The sequence below is a fragment of the Choloepus didactylus genome, chromosome X (genome assembly GCF_015220235.1).
Source record: "Choloepus didactylus isolate mChoDid1 chromosome X, mChoDid1.pri, whole genome shotgun sequence".
NCBI classification, from domain to species: Eukaryota; Metazoa; Chordata; class Mammalia; order Pilosa; family Megalonychidae; genus Choloepus; species Choloepus didactylus.
Window position 1 is genome coordinate 17,293,751 of NC_051334.1, and position 13,296 is coordinate 17,307,046.

The 13,296-nt window shown below is 41.4% G+C and overlaps 1 protein-coding gene across 1 annotated transcript in view; it reads right to left on the reverse strand.

Annotated features, from left to right (window-relative positions):
• MAP3K15 (mitogen-activated protein kinase kinase kinase 15) overlaps positions 1–13,296 on the reverse strand; it is a 204,892-nt gene that overhangs the window by 117,112 nt on the left and 74,484 nt on the right.

The window sequence follows — 13,296 nt, forward strand, 5'->3', positions numbered from 1 at the left end:
AGGATACACCCACAGTGGAATAGCACATGAGTGAAAATAAAGTTTCATTATGTTAAGCCACTGAAATTGTGGGGCTGTTTGTTATAGCTGTTACCCTACCCTGACTAATACACAAGTCAACAGCACTAAGATGACATGGGTTTTCTGTCAGGAAGACCAATTCCCTTCTGAATCTGTAGGAATTCCCATTTTAGCAGAGACCTGAGACCCCACACTAGGAAGACTTCCATCACCACTGACCCAGACCTACGCAGGCCTCCATCTTCTGAATTCTCTGCTTTGGGCCATGTCCTACTTCAATGGTTATCTATGGACAAGAGCATTACCAGTAATTATATTTGTATATTCTTCTGTATACACTGAACATGTGTGACCTGGATATTTTTGGTTTCAAGCACAGATTCATAAAGAAAAATACAACAAATTTTCCTTCAACTACCAAACCCTTAACTGTAACACTCAGACACTCATTACATGGATCTCTTCCAACTCTTTACTACAGTTGATCATTTAGTCATTCATGCATTCACCCATTCAACAAATATATATTGAGCACCTGTTAGGCGGGGTGTCACAACAACACTAGGCATTGGGTAGACCGCGGCCCCTGCCCCCTTCAGGCTTACAGTTCAGTGGGAGGGATGGCAGGTATGAAATGAGTAAAGATAGAAATTGTGCTATGAAGGAAAAGAGCAGGGTGCTATGAGAATGAATTAACAGCCAGGACCTCATTTGTAGATTTGGTATTCAGGGAAAGCTTCTCTCAGAAAGAGACATTGCAACTAGACCCTGAAGGACCATCAGATTCTGTCAGGTAAGCCACAAAGGAAAGAGCATTCCAGGTAGAGGAAACAGCATGTGCAAACACCTACAGGTGAGAGCAGCCGGATGCTCTGAAGGAACTGGAGGCAGGCTGGGGGGACCGGAGCACAGTGAACCGGGAGAAGTGTGACTGGAGGGAGGCAGGGCCGGCTCACATGGGACCATTTCCATTCCTCTCATGCCAACTTTCTCAAAGGCTCTGCTTCACTGAGGTACTCCTACCCAGAAGAGCCCAGAAGGTACCCTCTAAGTTTCATACTTCACTCCACATGGCTTTCCAGATCCTTCTAAAAAGCCTTCCTTAAATAACCAAGGAAGAGTTGGTTCCCCACAGGCACCATCCACCCACTGTGCCCTCCTCACACCCTGTGCTGGTTTGGGTTATATTATATTCCCCCCAAAGCCATATTCTTTAATGCAATCTTGTGGGGGCAGATTTATTAATCTTTCTGATTAGGGTGTAACCTCTTGATTTAGTGTTGCCATGGAGATGTGACTCACCCAACTGTGGATAATACCTTTGATTAGATTGTTTCCATGGAGGTGTGGCTCCACCCATTCAGGGTAGGTTTTGATTAGTTTACTGGAGCATATAAAAGAGTCATCACAGGCCGAGACTACTACAGCTAAGAGACATTTTGGAGACTGCCGTTGAAAGCAGACTTTTGCTAATGCTTTGGAGATGCTAGCCCAGAGTTTGCTCCAGAGAAGCTAAGAGAGGACAAAATGCCCCAAGAGAAACATTTTGGAGAACGCCATTTTGAAACACAACCTGGGAGCAAAGGAAGAAGACACCAGCCACCTGACTTCCCAGCCGACAGAGGTGTTCCAGATGCCACTGGCCATTCCTCAGTGAAGGTACCCTAGTTTAGACACTTTTATGGCCTTAGGACTATAACTTTGTAACCAAATAAAACCCCCTTTATAAAAGCCAATCCATTTCTGGTATTTTGCATAACAGCAGCATTAGCAAACCCAAAAACACCCCCAAAAAAGCACAGGAGAACGAGCAAATGAATAGTTACTTCCTCCACTTTCCCAAATACTTTTCTCTATGCTCTTGCCATCCAGATAATAATACCCCATAGATAGAGCAGAAAATAATAGCCCAAGGGACTGGATGCTGATCAGAACTTCTTTTCATCTGGGAGACTATTCCTAAAACTATCCCAAAACATGGCATAGTTGTTAAAATAATATTTAGTGCACATGGTCTAACATCACCATAGGACCTACTCTAACGTTGCTGAAAGAGAGGGTTAATTCTGAATTGGAATTTTCTCATCTCATACAAGTCCTATGGTGGTTAGTAGTTGACGCTTCCTTTGGATCCATGGCAGAGCCAAGATTCTCCATCCTTTCAGAGAGGGCAAGGACCATGGGGGAGTTTACTCTGTGCAGTGGCTCTTCAGAGCTTCCATGAGGAGAAACCCAATCTGTATGTGCACAATCCAGAGACATGCCACTAAAAGCTTTCCACCTGCTCAGCACCACATCCACTGGCCACTCAATCATGCGTTTTGAGAACTGAAAAATACTTCTAAAAAGAGAAATATAATCTCTCCAGAAAATAAAAATCTTCAAAAGAGCAGTGAGGAAACCACGGCATCGATAGCTCTTGAAAAAGAGCTCATAAAAGTATAAATTTCAGCTTGTTCCTGGTGTTTTTTGCAGAGCAGAATAAAACACTAGGAACAACTAAAATTAAATTTTCCCCATTATTTTGTACTAAATAGAAAGTAGAAAGTCTCAGAAGTTCATCAGAAATTAGTATTTCAAGAAAAATGACTGACCAGAAAAAGGCATTTCAGATTTAAACCACCACTGACTCCAAAAACAATACTAAGTGCAGCAGACCTCAATGCCCCAGCACGTCCCATGGGCACTACAGGGCCTGCTGGCCTCCCACTGCATCTACGATTCTCCACCCCCCACTCAGCTGGCAGAACAGTCCTCAGCCACGAATGGAAGGGAATTGGTGGAAAGGGCCCCAGCTTCCTCATCCCTCGGGTAGGGCAACTTGGAGTTATGTTCTATACAGTCTCCCCCATGTTCCCCAATAGGATCAAGCCTCAGTTTCCCACAGCAATAATCTGCTCATTAACATATCCTATATGGCCTTCCTTCCTTGTCCTGTCTCACTTCTCCATTCCCCTTCTGAAACTTCTAAGATCACTGCCCAAACTAACTACCTGCACTGAAATTCTTATCTCAGGGGCTGCTTCTGAGGGAACCCAAACTATGACTCTAGGAATACATAGAAAGTTTTTAAGAAGGACTAGTGATAAAAATCAAAACCTGAAGTTGCTTTTAAATTAATTAGCGAACTCAAAAAACCTAGACCGAGACTAGCTGGGGCAGTAGGTGGAAAATATGGCATTTGGTAGGGAAATAATTACAAGTATGACTTTTAGTTCACTTAACCTGCATTCTCCAGATAAAAATCTTTATTGTTTAAGCAAAATCAGCTTTAATACCATGTGCTTCTCGTAAACAAACTGAGAAAGTACACATAGGTTTTACTCTTCCTGGAACAGTGAGATAATTGGATTTACACCCCCAAACAGGACTCAGATTGCTAATATGACAAAGGATTATTATAAAGGAGAAATCCATCTATAATCATTCAATTAATAAGATGATGCTTTAAGTTATGAACTCATCTTCAAGGTCATCTGGTCCAACTCTTTTTTTTTTTTTTTTTTTTTTATAGGAGGACTATAGGGCTCAGAAAAGTTGGGTGACCTGCTTAGGGTCTGTGCTGGTTTGGATCTGTTATGTACCTCATAAAAGGTCCTGCCCTTTTAATCCAATCTTGTGGGGCAGACCTATTGTGGGTGGGACCTTTTGATAAGGTTGTTTCTGTGGAGATGTGACCCAGTCCATTCAAGGTGGGTCTTAATCCTTTACTGGAGTCCTTTAAGAGAGCTCACAGAAAAAGAGAGCTCAGAGAAGCAAAGAGAGATATTTTGGAAAGAAGCTAAGATATGTAATCCAGAGTTTGCCCCTGGGAGAAGCAAGCAAGGACCCACAGGAGCCAAGACAGAAGCCCAGAGATATTTTGGAGAAAGCCACTGACACCAAAGCTAAACCCGGGAGAGAAGGTTCAGCAGAGCCAGCCATGTGCTTTCCCCTGTGACAGAGGAACCCCGGATGCCACTGGCCTCTCCTCAGAGAAGGTATCCACCTCTTGCTGCCTTAACTGGGTCATTTTCATGGCCTTAGGATTGTAAATTTGCAACCTAATAAATCTCCATTGAAAAAGGCAATCCATTTCTGGTATATCACATTTTGGCAGCTTTAGCAAACCAAAACAGGGTCACACAGATAGTAGTAGAATTGGGACCTGGCTCAAGTTAGTTTGCTGGTTACAAAACCTCAGTATCTCCCCAGGGCCCCCAGAACAAAATCCAAGTTCCTTAGCCTATCAGCCAATGTCTTCAATCACCTGGGCCAACCTCCCATCTCAGCCACTGAACAAACCCTTCACTCAGACTAACCCTGACTGCTCATTATAGCCAGAGACCGCCTTACCACCCAGGCTTGGCTCAAACATCAACCTCTGAAGTGCCTGAGGTGATGGCATACAGCATTGCAATTTGGCCTTCTATGGGCCTCTCTCCCTCTTTCTCTTTCTTTGATGTTCTCAACTTCTAAGTTGTTAAAAGAAATAAAACAAAAAATAGAGTTACTATGGCTAAGAGATTTGAAATGGAGTGGGGAGGTCATTCTGGAGGTGATTCTTATGCAGGTCTCAGCCAGAGATCACACACTGCCACAGTATGCAAGCCTCAAGCAACAGCGTTCCTCAAAACCCCAAGGCCATCCCGACCATAAAACAAACCCCCAAGATAAAGAACTCAGTTAACTAACTAACTGGGAAGATAATTAGAGTACCCCAAATATCCACCATCTGCAAACAACTTGCCTAATCATCTTTTCCTTTAAAATCCCTTGCCTGGAAATGCCAGGACAGTTGCGATTGGGCTGCTCCCTGAATCTGTGCTCCCCCAATTGCAACTCTAAGACCTCAAATAAATGCCTTCATTTCCTTGCGGCTCAGTTTGTTATTTCTTGGTTGACAAAGTCCTGGGAAGTAAAATAGCTTGCCCACAGATACCCGACTAGTTAGTAGCAGTGCAGAGAGAATATGGATCTCCTGACTCCTAAACCACTACTTTCCCCACAACACAAATTCCTTTATTTGCAAGTCCTTCAACACAGGTATAAATATATTCTCTGCAATTTTAAATAAGAGCTGTGATGCACTACAAAGTATTCACATGAAATAAAATCAAACTATACCAAATCTTAAGTGAAGCATTATCCCAAACTAACTTACTGATAAAGAATATTTAACTAAAAATAAAATTGCCATCCTTGAATTTAGAAGAGGGTTACAGAGGATGGTATTGGTGGTCCTCACGTCTTTTTCAAAATCTGTCCAGGGAAATCTGAAAGGCTGTCCCCCTTTTTCTTCTGATAAATGTCCCTATTTCAAGGGTAGCAGTGACGGGGATCAACACGTGTCAAGGCTCTGAAAATTTGCTTGAAGGCATAGAAAGTTGGACCTACAGGAAATTCTCAATGTTTCCTGACTTGAATTGGGCATCTGTCTTTTGTTGGAAGTCCTCAGGCAGAGGGTGGGAAGGCAGCTTTTGCAGGTTTAGGATCTCCAGGACCTCCTGCTTGGACTTTCAGATTCAATGTGACAGCATGGACTTAAAAGTGCAGGTAATATGGGTCGTCTATGTGCTGCTTACTCAGAGTGCCAAGTGGAGGCCTTAGGAGCAATTTACATTCTGGTTAGGATTTTCCTCAAAAGTGGTTAATAATTAACAGTTTACTGTGTGTGTCAAAATGTACTACAAATAACTTCCCAGTCCTTAAGTCCTCAACTGATATCTGAAGCTGCCACATGTGAGGCAGCAGTGTTGCCATGAGTCTCAAAACAATAAAAATGCAGGGCTGGTTATCACCGGAATTTTCTGGATGCCCAGTCACAAAGACGAAAGGTACAATTTAAACAAAGTCTCCTGAATCAGACCTTAACATTGTGGGAAAAAAGTACTTCAAGCCAACTGGAGGCATTTTCCCCCCCAAAACATAAGCACGAGACAAACATATAAACATAAGAAACTGCTTTCCTAAATCTCATTGATGGAAAATCTGGGGTTAGGTGTGGTGGTGGTGGTGGGGGGGACTTCTTCGCAAGCCCTTTACTAACTGTGTTTATTGTACAAATTGTGTTATTAGTCTACTCTTTCAATGTTGTATTTTCTTAGGCTGATAGAAAAGTTAGCCATGACATGGCTTTGGTTCAGACCCTCATGGAAGATTATAATGCAATGAGGTAACACAGGTGGGTGGGATTCTCTGTTAGGAAACTGAAGGGCAATTAGCATGCATCCAGCATTTTCTTTGCTCCAGGCACTGTGCCAAGTGTTTTACATACAATATTCTTACTTGCTTCTTAGAACCACCTTATTCATTCCTATTATCTTCATTTATTCACAGCAGTCCAGTCATGGTTTTGTGGGTTGTAAATAGAGTGGTTTTCAAATATTTCTCAAACCATTCCAAAGTTAAATGCTCTCTGGATGAGCAACTCTTGGTTGGCTAAGAGATAGGGGCAATTTTTTTTTGGCTAAATTATAAAAGTATTTTTTCTTGCCTACTTTAAACCACCATAATTCTTACAGAATAAGCCAGTAAATCACTTGGCACTTGCCATGTTGACTCCACAGTCTTTTTTATAACTATGAGTAGGGGAATAAGTGGCAGAGGGATCAAACTTTAATTAATAATAATAAATAATAGTATATATTGTCAGGTGCTGTGCAAGCAATTTACATATGCCACATCTTATTTAATCCTCCATCCCAGTTTGCAGATGAGAAAACTCAGGCTTAAGGAGTTCAATTACCTTGTGGAAATTAGATTGCTGGCAAGTGACAGAACTAGGATTCAAAATTCAAAGCATGTGCTCTTTCCACACCCCAGGATGCCTCCCAGTGCTTCTCAACCAGGGATTCTGCTGAGGGTGAGAAACCCTGCTGTAAAGTAACAAACTCTGATTTTTGCAAACATACTATTTTTTCTTTCTACAAATATCTATATTCAAATGAACTCTGACCCATTCAAACTGGTCACCACAGAGGGATATATGCCTATTTCAATAGTGTCCTCCAGCTAACAGCACTTTTATAAACTTCTCTTTGACTTTCCTTCAGAGCCTATATTATGTTATCTTAAATATCTCCTGTGGGGATATAAATCTCTGTATTTTGCTAGCAGTTTTGCTATTTAAAAATGGTCAAGGATTCTCTATCAAAGGTGGTAGAAACAGAGGTGATCACGCTACATCGTAAAAATGACAGCCATAGCCACGCACCGGCTTCCTGCCACGAGTACGCCAAGTAACACTCCCCAGGAGATGTCAGCAGCCCATTTTACAGATGAGGAAAGTAATGCTTCAAGAATTAAGTGGCTTGACCAAGGCCATACCCTTAAGTAATAGAATTCAAATCACATCTGTCTTCAAAGCCCACAGTAATGATACTGATGTATCATTGATGGTACCGATATTGACATATAAGCAGCTCGTAAGGCAATTCCAAAGAAAACATCACCTCTCCTTCACTGACACCATAACATTCTGGATCATGGCAGCATTGTCAAAATAAATGCAGAAAATTGCAGGATAATTCGTTTGAAGAGAACAAGTTCACTTGTGTGTATAAATTCAAGTGTGTGTGTGTGTGTGTGTGTGTGTGTGTGTGTGAGAGAGAGAGAGAGAGAGAGAGAGAGAGAGAGAGAGAGAGAGAGAGAGAGAGAATATTATTTTTTTAAATCACTTGTTAACATCAGTCACTCCTCACAATCTTGCTCCTTTAGCACGTGGCCCATCCAGCGATAACTAAATAAATGAAGGAGGAGAGACAAAAGAGAAGGAACCAGAGAAGGAAAGAGAAAATGTAGGTATAGTAGGATCAAGGAGATCAGTGGGTAACATGAGATCAGGCTGAAGTGGTAGGTCTTTTGGATAAACATCGTTCAATAGGCAAGTATGTGTTATTGACAAGGCCACTGCTCAAGAAATAAGAATATGGTCTGTTTCTCAGAAAAATAAATGCAACTGGCTTTTTGCTATAAAAAGTACAGTCAATTCTCATTATTTGTGATAGTTACGGTCTATAAAGTCACCATGAACACTGAATTAATGAATTCTGAACCACTGTTCCCAGGGGAAATATGGGGCTAAGTTCCTGTGAGCCTCTGGTCACAACATTTTCATTGACTGATCAATACATGATCTTCTTTTATGTGTGTTTCTGTTTAAAAACACCTTATTTAATATATAATGTTGACTCATTACCATTGAATTCACAGTCAACAGTATTATAACTCCTGCCTGAATGCAGCTTACTTAACACATGTATTTTCTCTGTAAAGCACATCAGTCTTCTTGTGCTTAGGAACACTAGACAACACTTCGGCATTACACTTGGGAGCCATTTTAAACAGTGAAATTGCACAAAAAGCACACAAATGTGAAAAATGTGGCACCAAATGTTTTGCAAAAAGGACACTTGACTAGAGTATAAGAGCTGAAACAAGAAGGGAAAGTGTCACTTTGTTCAAACTCAGCTGGGAAGTTGGGCAACTCAAATTTTTCTCCAGTCTGTGCATGTCTGCAAATGACTGCAAAAGCGCCACAAGTATTGACTTTGGGGTTACAAATTTCAGCAAGTAAGCAAATTTCAGCAATTAAGCAAATCTGAAAATAAGGAATCCGTGAATAAGGAGGATTGATTATGTATATTATGCAAGTGGCTTCAGTGTTCAGGTACCATCTATTTCTCTCAATTATAAATAATTCTGACAAGCCAGGACATATAAAGGACAACGCTACAATTCCAAATGGAGGCCCACAGCTCGTTTTGGTTGTCCTCCTGGCAAACAAAATATAAGCTAAACCTGCTGGGAAGGAATGACTTGATTACATCAGGATACTGTTAACAGCTTAAAAAACCAGTATGTATAGCAGGGTGCTAAAATTCGGGCATTCTAGTCCCAGCTCTCTTATTGACTAGTTGTTGTATTTTGTGCCCTTTCCTTTTTTATCTTTCTTCCTCCTCTCTAAAATAAAGTGTTGGCAGTAGCCTTGACTCTTGAAGACGATTGTATAACAATGTAGCTTACAAGGGGTGACAGTACGATTGTGAAAACCTTGTGGATCGCACTCCCTTTATCCAGCGTATGGATGGATGAGTAGAAAAATGGGGACAAAACCTAAATGAAAAATAGGGTGGGATGGGGGGGGTGATTTGGGTGTTCTTGTTTTACTTTTATTTTTTATTATTATTCTGATTCTTTCTGGTGTAAGGAAAATGTTCAAAAATACATTGGCGGAGGTGGGGCAAGATGGCAGACTGGTGAGCTGTAAGTTTTAGTTACTTCTCCAGGAAAGTAGGTAAAAAGCCAGGAACTGCGTGGACTGGACACCACAGAGCAATCTGTCTTTGGGCATACTTCATACAACACTCATGAAAACGTGGAACTGCTGAGATCAGCGAAATCTGTAAGTTTTTGCGGCCAGGGGACCCGCGCCCCTCCCTGCCAGGCTCAGCCCCGGGGGAGGAGGGGCTGTCAGCTCCGGGAAGGAGAAGGGAGAACTGCAGTGGCTGCTCTTATCGAAAACTCATTCTACTGATTCAAACTCCAACCATAGATAGACTGAGACCAGACACCAGAGACTCTGAGAGCAGCCAGCCCAGCAGAGAGGAGACAGGCATAGAAAAAAAACAACACAAAAAACTCCAAAATAAAAGCAGAGGATTTTTGGAGTTCTGGTGAACACAGAAAGGGGAAGGGCGGAGCTCAGGCCTTGAGGCGCATATGCAAATCCCGAAGAAAAGCTGATCTCTCTGCCCTGTGGACCTTTCCTTAATGGCCCTGGTTGCTTTGTCTATTAGCATTTCAATAACCCCTTAGATCTCTCAGGAGGGCCTTTTTTTTGTTTTGTTTTGTTTTGTTTTGTTTTGTTTTTTAAATCCTTTTTTCTTTTTCTAAAACAATTACTCTAAGAAGCCCAATACAGAAAGCTTCAAAGAATTGCAATTTGGGCACGTCAAGTCAAGAGCAGAACTAAGAGAGCTCTGAGACAAAAGGCAATAATCCAGTGGCTGAGAAAATTCACTAAACAACACAACTTCCCAAGAAAAGGGGGGTGTCCGCTCACAGCCACCATCCTGGTGGACAGGAAACACTCCTGCCCATCGCCAGCCCCATAGCCCAGAGCTGCCCCAGACAACCCAGTGTGACGGAAGTGCTTCAAATAACAGGCACACACCACAAAACTGGGCGTGGACATTAGCCTTCCCTGCAACCTCAGCTGAATGTCCCAGAGCTGGGAAGGTGGAGCAGTGTGAATTAACAAAGCCCCATTCAGCCATCATTTCAGCAGACTGGGAGCCTCCCTACACAGCCCAGCAGCCCAGAACTGCCCTGGGGGGACGGCACTCACCTGTGACATAGCACAGTCATCCCTCAACAGAGGACCCGGGGTGCACAGCCTGGAAGAGGGGCCCACTTGCAAGTCTCAGGAGCCATACGCCAATACCAAAGACTTGTGGGTCAGTGGCAGAGACAAACTGTGGCAGGACTGAACTGAAGGATTAGACTATTGCAGCAGCTTTAAAACTCTAGGATCATCAGGGAGATTTGATTGTTAGGGCCACCCCCCCTCCCCGACTGCCCAGAAACACGCCCCACATACAGGGCAGGCAACACCAACTACACACGCAAGCTTGGTACACCAATTGGGCCCCACAAGACTCACTCCCCCACTCACCAAAAAGGCTAAGCAGGGGAGAACTGGCTTGTGGAGAACAGGTGGCTCGTGGACGCCACCTGCTGGTCAGTTAGAGAAAGTGTACTCCACGAAGCTGTAGATCTGATAAATTAGAGATAAGGACTTCAATAGGTCTACAAACCCTAAAAGAACCCTATCAAGTTCAGCAAATGCCACGAGGCCAAAAACAACAGAAAATTATAAAGCATATGAAAAAACCAGACGATATGGATAACCCAAGCCCAAGCACCCAAATCAAAAGACCAGAAGAGACACAGCACCTAGAGCAGCTACTCAAAGAACTAAAGATGAACAATGAGACCATAGTACGGGATATGAAGGAAATCAAGAAGACCCTAGAAGAGCATAAAGAAGACATTGCAAGACTAAATAAAAAAATGGATGATCTTATGGAAATTAAAGAAACTGTTGACCAAATTAAAAAGATTCTGGACACTCATAGTACAAGACTAGAGGAAGTTGAACAACGAATCAGTGACCTGGAAGATGACAGAATGGAAAATGAAAGCATAAAAGAAAGAATGGGGAAAAAAATTGAAAAACTCGAAATGGACCTCAGGGATATGATAGATAATATGAAACGTCCGAATATAAGACTCATTGGTGTCCCAGAAGGGGAAGAAAAGGGTAAAGGTCTAGGAAGAGTATTCAAAGAAATTGTTGGGGAAAACTTCCCAAATCTTCTAAACAACATAAATACACAAATCATAAATGCTCAGCGAACTCCAAATAGAATAAATTCAAAAAACCCACTCCGAGACATATACTGATCACACTGTCAAACACAGAAGAGAAGGAGCAAGTTCTGAAAGCAGCAAGAGAAAAGCAATTCACCACATACAAAGGAAACAGCATAAGACTAAGTAGTGACTACTCAGCAGCCACCATGGAGGCAAGAAGGCAGTGGCACGATATATTTAAAATTCTGAGTGAGAGGAATTTCCAGCCAAGAATACTTTATCCAGCAAAGCTCTCCTTCAAATTTGAGGGAGAGCTTAAATTTTTCACAGACAAAGAAATGCTGAGAGAATTTGCTAACAAGAGACCTGCCCTACTGGAGATACTAAAGGGAGCCCTACAGACAGAGAAACAAAGACAGGACAGAGAGACTTGGAGAAAGGTTCAGTACTAAAGAGATTCGGTATGGGTACAATAAAGGATATTAATAGAGAGAGGGAAAAATATGGCAAACATAAACCAAAGGATAAGATGGCCGATTCAAGAAATGCCTTCACGGTTATAACGTTGAATGTAAATGGATTAAACTCCCCAATTAAAAGATATAGATTCGCAGAATGGATCAAAAAAAATGAACCATCAATATGTTGCATACAAGAGACTCATCTTAGACACAGGGACACAAAGAAACTGAAAGTGAAAGGATGGAAAAAAATATTTCATGCAAGCTACAGCCAAAAGAAAGCAGGTGTAGCAATATTAATCTCAGATAAAATAGACTTCAAATGCAGGGATGTTTTGAGAGACAAAGAAGGCCACTACATACTAATAAAAGGGGCAATTCAGCAAGAAGAAATAACAATCGTAAATGTCTATGCACCCAATCAAGGTGCCACAAAATACATGAGAGAAACACTGGCAAAACTAAAGGAAGCAATTGATGTTTCCACAATAATTGTGGGAGACTTCAACACATCACTCTCTCCTATAGATAGATCAACCAGACAGAAGACCAATAAGGAAATTGAAAACCTAAACAATCTGATAAATGAATTAGATTTAACAGACATCTACAGGACATTACATCCCAAATCACCAGGATACACATACTTTTCTAGTGCTCACGGAACTTTCTCCAGAATAGATCATATGCTGGGACATAAAACAAGCCTCAATAAATTTAAAAAGATTGAAATTATTCAAAGCACATTCTCTGACCACAATGGAATACAATTAGAAGTCAATAACCATCAGAGACTTAGAAAATTCACAAATACCTGGAGGTTAAACAACACACTCCTAAACAATCAGTGGGTTAAAGAAGAAATAGCAAGAGAAATTGCTAAATATATAGAGACGAATGAAAATGAGAACACAACATACCAAAACCTATGGGATGCAGCAAAAGCAGTGCTAAGGGGGAAATTTATAGCACTAAACGCATATATTAAAAAGGAAGAAAGAGCCAAAATCAAAGAACTAATGGATCAACTGAAGAAGCTAGAAAATGAACAGCAAACCAATCCTAAACCAAGTAGAAGAAAAGAAATAACAAGGATTAAAGCAGAAATAAATGACATAGAGAACAAAAAAACAATAGAGAGGATAAATATCACCAAAAGTTGGTTCTTTGAGAAGATCAACAAGATTGACAAGCCCCTAGCTAGACTGACAAAATCAAAAAGAGAGAAGACCCATATAAACAAAATAATGAATGAAAAAGGTGACATAACTGCAGATCCTGAAGAAATTAAAAAAATTATAAGAGGATATTATGAACAACTGTATGGCAACAAACTGGATAATGTAGAAGAAATGGACAATTTCCTGGAAACATATGAACAACCTAGACTGACCAGAGAAGAAATAGAAGACCTCAACCAACCCATCACAAGCAAAGAGATCCAATCAGTCATCAA